Source organism: Heliangelus exortis, chromosome 1, assembly GCF_036169615.1.
Source record: "Heliangelus exortis chromosome 1, bHelExo1.hap1, whole genome shotgun sequence".
In the NCBI taxonomy this organism is placed as follows: Eukaryota; Metazoa; Chordata; class Aves; order Apodiformes; family Trochilidae; genus Heliangelus; species Heliangelus exortis.
The window spans coordinates 159,728,891-159,736,886 of NC_092422.1; the positions used below are offsets into that span (position 1 = coordinate 159,728,891).

A 7,996-nucleotide genomic window follows, 5' to 3' on the forward strand; every position below is an offset into this window, starting at 1 on the left:
CAAACAAGGACAGATTTCTGTTCCATGGTTACAAGAGCACAACCCTGAGTTTTCCACCATGAATACATGCAGTCAGCAGTTGTAAATTCAATTTCTGTAAAAATCTACTGGTTTTTTTTTTTTTTATTTAGAAAAAGTGAGTTCATCTGCAAAATTAATGTAAAAGAGAAAAAGGGGGAAATCTAGATAAATAACATTTCTTTTAAAAACGTTAAAGAGTATACACTATGATTCTTTTCATGGCTAAATGCATGATTTAAGTTTTTATGGTTTGCAATCTGGAACCACTTAATCTGGAGTAAATTTGCTCAGAAGACTTCTACCTGAGCTGGGCACAGTCCCTGGGCCCTATGGTTCCAAAAGGGTCTCTGTATGCCACAGTCCAGATCTGCACCACTTCCAGACTCCAGAAGTAGTAAACTGAAATATTCAGGTCTCCAACTGCTGAAGAGCTGTTCAGAGGTGAAAAGGAGAGCTCATCATTTGGTTTCCAATTGGGACCATCCCTGGAATGAGTGATCACTTGGGCTGTGGGGGTGATGATGTCCTCGGCAGAGCCTGCTGCCTCATTTTGTACCTTAGCCACAGTTTTGGGCACCAGCACCCCTGGCACATCACTCAGCTCAGCTTGGCACAAACAGCAGCAACTCGCCACCATTTTCTGACAAGCTTTTAAGAAAAGAGAATGTACCCTTTCCAGGAGGAACCTGGTGTACCAGAGGCATTTGCCACAGGGCAAAGACAAAGCAAACGTCTCACCCATGTGTCCCACAAACCACCAAAGCACCCAGATCAGGTGGGCTTTTGCAGCCTTCTTACCCTCCAAAAAATTGGCACTTACTCAGTACCCAGAGCATTCCAATCTCTGCCGTGTTGCAGCCACTTGGCCAGTAGCAGCCAAACCAGATCTGTGACAAGCCAAGAAGCTCTGCCAACAGCTCTGTCAGGAGTTTCTTGCCCAGGAAGAAAGTAGAGTAGTTTCCAGGGAAGAGGATGAGATGGGAACAGTTCTTGTGGCTTTTTTCATCCATGGCCCTTCAGTTACCTGGTGTGGTTGGATGGTTTTATGATAAGGACACCATGAAGAAAAAATTGCACTGGCATATTAAGAGGGGGGTTAGAACTGGATGATCTTTAAGGTCCCTTCCAACCCAAACCATTCTATGATTCTCTACATAAGAAAATAACAATACTAGATCCCCCACCCCAATTTAACTCTTCAAAGTCTTATTTGAAATATAATATCAGGCAATAATTTGGAAACAAAACAAAAATGAATTAATCCATTTGCGAACCTGTGAAAAATTTTCATCTTCCTTTTCTTTAATACAGGCTCATTGTTTACCATTGCATTCTGAAAGAAATGTTCAACACAATTTTTTTTTTTTGGCAAATATTTCCCCAGATCCTGAACCCTCTTTTTCCAAATATCTCTTCTCTGAGCTATTGTATGTGGGCAGGCATTTTCAAAATATTACCTCTCTCTTGGCACACCAAAGAGCAGTATGGGCTGGCTGCTTTCTATATGTATGTCATGAAGAATCTAGGCACATCAGTTTGCAGAACTGAGGCTGTCCTGTCTTGCATGCCAGACATCCCTGGAGCCTTGGATTTAGCAGTATTTTAAAGTGCTACTTTCTGATATCTTACAACTTTCCAAAATGCTGCAGTGTCACATCAGTTTCACTTAAAATTTTAATTGCCATCTCATCATCTCCAGGTTGCTTGGGAAGCCAATGGAGAGGAGCAGATCAGTAAATGACAGATAAAAGTAAAATAGTGTGTACAAAGGTGTGAACTTGGATTCAGGAGATGAAATGAGCTGTGACCTTGTACAATTCACTTTGTTTCCCTTCAGAGTCTTTACCACTTAAATAATAAACATGTTGGGTTTCCTGCAACAGATGAAGAAAATTAAATTAAACTTACTGTAAAGGCAAGGGGGATCAAAAATAACTCTGATCTTTCTTTCATCCTTCCTGCACTCTCACTGGCATTTTTTTGGGTGCTTTCACCCTTTTTTCTTCTGTCCTACCCCTCACTGGGACTCTTTTACTGACTTCTCTTCTTCCCATTCCTTTCTCTTGCTTTCTTTTCCCCAGGAAGATTTAGGAGGAGGGGAGTTGCTTGAGGGAGAGAATATCTGCCCATGGAGCTTGTGACTGGCACAGACTGAAATGAGAGCTGCACTGAAGAAGAAGCTTTTTTGTGAAAAACAAAAATAACTTTCTCATATTATTGACATTTTTCATAGGGTATTGTCATCTGTAGAGTGAACTGAAGCCAGAATTGAGGTTTTGGCTGTTGAAATATTTTGATGAAAATTTGCCAACTTACAATCTATTTTTTTCAACTCTTCAGTTAAGGAAAAAGAGAAAATAATAATTTTTCCCACACAATTTCACCCTTCCTCTGTGTTGTTTTTTTTTTTTTTTTTTTGTCAAATGACCAGTTTTCCACTTACGCTAATTCAAAACAATCTTTTGTTTCAGAAGCCACATTTCAATAACATCACAAAAGGAGTCCAGGGCTGGCTAATTTAATGCTTTGCCTGTGGCCACTTAAATCCTTTTTATTCCACTTTACCTTCTTCTGAGCTGCATTTAGTGGAACTGTTTTAAGTGCATCCCAGGCACTCTGCAATTCTTCTTTAATGCTGTGCTGTATCACTGAGGTGTAGCTGACTGGGGTACATTGTGTGGTCACCCCATTTCACAGCCAGCTAACAGCTGATGGTGGAGGTTTCTGTAGAGAGCTACCATGCCATCTGGGCTGGCCAAGGAAAAAAAATACTTAATAGCAATTGTTCCCATCCAGTTTGTCTGAGTGAACCTCAGACCTCCCTTTTGAGGTCTATATGATGTATGTGTGCAGAGAGTAACAGAGGGTTGGGATTGGTTTAGGCCTAAATAAAACCAAAAGGGTGGTAGTGGCATCCTGAACCACAAGATCAGTACTTGAGCCATGGGCAGATACCCCAGCATTCCCTCCTACCCCTTCTGCAAAGGAAGCTAATTTAATGTCATTTTACTCACAAACCTTGTGTTCTGAATTTTAAATAATTAAAGGCCTGGGGGCATATTCAACTGTGAATGTGATAAAGGGATGTGGTGGTGGGATGTGTCTCATGAAGCTGTTGAAAAGGGATGCAGATGACCCTTGGACACAGTGATCTGAGAAGGGAGGTGAAGATTTATCCAAAAGCACCCTTGACTTGCACCTTAGATACACAGCTGGTGTGCAGCCCATCTCTCTTTATTTGCCTCTCTTCATCACACCAAAAGCTGTGTTGGGCAGGCTCCACAAGGCCATTTGCTCCCAGCACCCAGCATGGTTTGGGTCTCTGTACTCTATCACACCTAAAAAATGAGAGGTGAGGCACATTTCTCAAAAAACATAAGACATTGGTTCTGGGGAAGGTGGGATGCAGCTTTCTTGGTCATAGGCCTAAGGAGTCTGGGAAGGAAGACCTGAAGCTGTGTACAGCCTGAGCCTGGATGCAGCAAGGATGCAGCAAGGATGCAGCAAGGATGGAGCAAGGTCTCACTAGCAGTATCTCTGGGGTATTATGGGTAGATGTGGCACTTTGGGATATGATGTAGTAGTTGAGGTGGTGTAGGACTGACAATTGGACTTGATGATCTAGAAGGTCCTTTCCAAACATGATGATTTTATGATTCTATGTTTTTAACAGCCAGTGGTATCCAACAGTTGTTTTGTCAAACTGGACAGAAACATTTCCAACACAGTCCTCTTGAGTGCTTGAGTGGAGCTGGAGAGAGGTTACAAAGCTTTACCCAGTTCTTAAGGTGTTAAGTCACCTGTGTCATTTTATTATGAAATGAAATGCAATGGATGAGTTGTCTGGTTGGCTTTAGTGTCGTGTAGCACTAAGTTACAAGACCCTGTTTGTGATTATGACATAATTAGGTCACCAGGAAAGTTAAATTCCACTTCTTCTGTGCGATGGGCCTGGTAGCACCCATTAAAAAGAATTAATGGTGGAGCAGGCAAAGGAGGTATCTGTCTGTTTCCTTTTCATTAATGATGGGCAGGTGGTCACAGTGTGGCAGCTCAGGCCAGACTAAGAGAATTATCTGCAGAAAGAGGTTTGACTCTAAATCTCTGCTAAGAATGACTGTTTCTTTCACAGAGGATACAGGAAACCCAAGCAGATTTTACATGTATTCTTCAGCCTTTTAACCTTAGGGTTTTGAGATTTGATCTGGAAGTATAATAAAAAGGGTCTGGGTGGCTCTGTGCTCCTGTGACTCTGAAGTAGCATTTATATCCTTCTCAATTTCTGTCTGCTGCCACTGACTCTTGTAACATCATAAACTCTCTTGATATAAATCTAAAGATCACAAACCTATCACTGATTAGTCAGACACAGTCCTGGAACAGAGTTTGAACAGATAGACAGGGTGGGCAAGACCAAGATGTTCAATAATCCTCATAGCTGTGTCCAGATATCCTTTGGTCGGGATGGGAGTCAGTGGTCTCTCAAAGTATTGTGCTCTGTGCAGTTGCCTGGACTCACTTGCACAGCTCACCTTCACTCTTAGGGTTAACCATAAACTACCTATATTAGGCTGGAAGTACAGGCTTGTGTGTGCCCACAGTCACATCTCCTAGACCATCAGTTTTCGACTGCAAAATCAAAATTCAGTTGCTGGAATGCTCTTCCTGAAGACCTTCTGGAACTTGTGTGTTGGCACTCATGATCCCAGAAACACCACTGAGCTTGGCAGGATTGACCTAAAACCAGAAATGCCTCAGGACAGGATGAAGGTTCACTGACTAAACAGTGTGCAGGAAATCTTGTCTGTGCTTTAATTTGTTGCCTTGTATTGCTAGTAAAGCCAGATGCATAACTAATAATAATAATTAATAGATCTGTTATGTCCTCTTCCTATTAGCAAACTGTCAGAGCAATTTTCTCAACTGCATTTGCTATTCAGAATTTTTCACTGAGTAATATCTGGAGATAATTCTTCTGTTCTTATCTTGTCTGGGAAGTTATGCTGTATTTGACATTGGAGCTGTTTTCATTAGAGACATAAATCTTTCTTTTGTTATTTCAGAATCACATTTCCCATGCTACCATTTGCAATTACAGATAGGAAACTTGTTTTCTTTGACTGCTCTTCAACATCATCACTGACTGTTTCAGCTGCTGTTGAAATACTGGTAAACTGTACCACCCTTACATTTGAGACTAAACACCGTACACAGAAGCCTGATTATCCTTTGCACAGAAGCTAAAGGAGTGAACGAGCATGTGTGAAATTTCCTTTTCTTGATGGATTTGCTATTAATTTGGGCTTATAATCTGTATTTTGTCTGAGTACCAAACTGACATATAACAAAATGGTGAGGCCAGCCATGGGCTGTATTGATTGATGAAGCATTGCCATCACCTTTGCTATGTACTCACCAGACACTAATGTGTCAATCCCTAATCAGAATGGCCTGTACAGGCACAGATGAGACCTGCTCTCCACTAACTAGAAAAGGCAGAAAGAAATAATTCATCCCTCAGACCAGGCATATATAATATGGTCATTTGAGCAATTCTAGCCCGGGTTCAGCAGGAGCAGTGACTAACGTGGCTATCTGGACATCTGGTCCTCAGCTGGATGTCAGAGGTTCCTTGAGTGCAGGAGGCTGAGTCTCTGGAGATAAAGGAAAGCCAGCACCCACCTTTCTAAGCCAGTGTTCTACCCAACAGGGGTGAAAAGAAAGAGGGCAGGAAAGTGAACAGAAACACCTACCTTATTCTGTACTTTAAACAAAGTGTTGGCCACCAGAGGCTTTTGGAGGGAGCAGGATCCTGAAAGTGCACTCTGAGAATGGTTCCTAGCTCAAAAGCTTCAGGGAAGAAAAAAGAAGCAGAAATATTTTGTTCCCTGATTGTAACTCAGCTTACACACTTCAGCTGCTCAGACATCTTTGGGCATGTAGAAATGGAGATTTGTTGTCTCTGAGATCAGGCTCCAGCTGAGAAAATGTTTGTCCAGGACACAGTTTTTGGAATTGGTGTACCCAAATTCCTCTGAGGTCTCACTGGTTACAGCCTCTGTGACCTTGTCTGATGTAAGCACAAGGCTTTGGGGCAAACTGCTCCAATGCAAGCAGAGCATTTTGTGTCAAGAAAGGAGAGGCTGGGACAGAAGAACTGTTTACAGGAAAATGTCTTGGTGGAAGAATTTTACCATTGTTGCTGGGATAGCATATTGTTGTGGGGTAATAAAGGGGAAATTTTCTGACAAGCTTCAAGTCTAAAGCATTCACCTTGAATTAAGCAAAGGATGGCAGTTGGTGCAATTAAGAATATCTGAACTCAAAAGCAAGCCAACGCATGCATGCAAAAACATTTGGCAATTGTTTAGTGGAACAACGACAGCCTTAATAACACAGCATTAGGCAGAGGGCCAAGAGGCTAAAATATTTGTAAACAGGGTTTGCTAATTTTTTCCACTGGCAAACATAGCAAAAGAAGGAGGGGGGGAACAGTGCTCTGAAGACACAGGCCTGGGAGCACAGGTCCCTCTAGGTTTCTGAACAGAATCTTTCTGTACACCACATCCCAAATACAAATAAGTATTTTGTATGTGTGCAGAGCAGAGGAGTACAAAGAAGACATGGTAAAGAGTACTCCTCAAGCTCAGAAAGAGAAGCTGAAGGATAATGAGAAATGTAGTATGAACCTCCATCCTCCCTAGAATGATGCCAAGGCCTAATTGTGGAACCAGTGCTGGTGGGTGATGCTGAATATTTTGGCCTATGGACCTGACCTTCTGGAGGTTCTCTCATGGTGCTGATGTTTGTGAGCTGATGGGGTGGCTGTGGCTGTACCCCAGATCTCCTACCACTTCTTCACAGCTTCCTTCTGCTGCAGCTATAGGAAGGACTTATCATCTTAGAGGTGTATTTTGGAACACACTGAGATAAGATGATTTGGGAGATCTTTAAGAGAACCAGTCAGCAGCTGGGCCTGGATTTACTGCCTGACTGTTAATCAGTCATCTCTTCAATAACCTCTTTTCATTTAGAAAGAAAATCTGAGTGGGTCCTGTCTATTCTGTGGCTGCTGCTGCTTATACCTACATGGTGAACATGAGCAATGTGCTGCTGTAGGAGAAACACATGTAACTGCTGTAGAAATCAGGATATTAACCAGCCTTTGATTACAAACCATTGGAGTTCTTCCATATTATTTTTTTCTGGTCACAAACAGAAGTACTTTTCACAGGAATGTCAAAGTACTGGCTGAAATTTTGGAAGAACTGTAATTCGTCTATTTTTTCTGCTATTTGTGCATCCTGTGATTAAAATCTATTTTTGAGCCCCCCTTCTTCTCCTTGACCGAGTAAGAATAAGCTGGACTGAGATACATATTTACTGCAGAAAAGAGGAGCACATAGGCATTTTAATTTGTGCAATGGATGAATTTAATGGTGTCAAATTCAACATCATAATATTGCTAATGTTTCTTCTTGATCCTGAAGCACAGGAACTCTTTCATATGCACACATTTGATTATCCAAGTAGGTGACACTGGTATCTTAATTGGACTTAAACTGAAGCCTTTTGAGGTTCCCTTTTGAGGCAGAGCTTCTCTGTTTCAGTTTGGCTTCAGCTTAGCCAAAACTCAAGCTCTGAATACTTTGTTTCCAAATAGTGAAAAAAAGGAGTGTTGCAACACATGATCTCCATGTAAATAATACAAACTCTTACAAAAACCCAAAGATGATTAATGATAAACCTCCTGTTAACATTTACCTGACAAAAAGAAACAAAAAGGTATCTTAAAAATTACAAGAAGGAACTAATGTGTGTTTTATACAAATAATGCCAGTATTTCATCTGTACTCTCTAAATCATGGCTTGCCTTCTTCCTGTCGCTGAAATAATCTGACAACTAAAAAAAAAAAAAAAAAAAGAAAAGAAAAAGAAATGTCCAAGGGAGAGCTTGCTCACCTAGCAGTGCTTT

General features: G+C 41.3%; 1 long non-coding RNA gene across 1 annotated transcript; it reads left to right on the top strand.

The window, feature by feature from the left end:
* The first annotated feature begins 3,628 nt into the window (after positions 1-3,628).
* On the top strand, positions 3,629-4,887 carry LOC139798136 (uncharacterized). Its single transcript, XR_011726746.1, has 2 exons — positions 3,629-4,019; positions 4,644-4,887. It is a non-coding gene; the product is annotated as an uncharacterized lncRNA (long non-coding RNA).
* Positions 4,888-7,996: the final 3,109 nt, after the last annotated feature.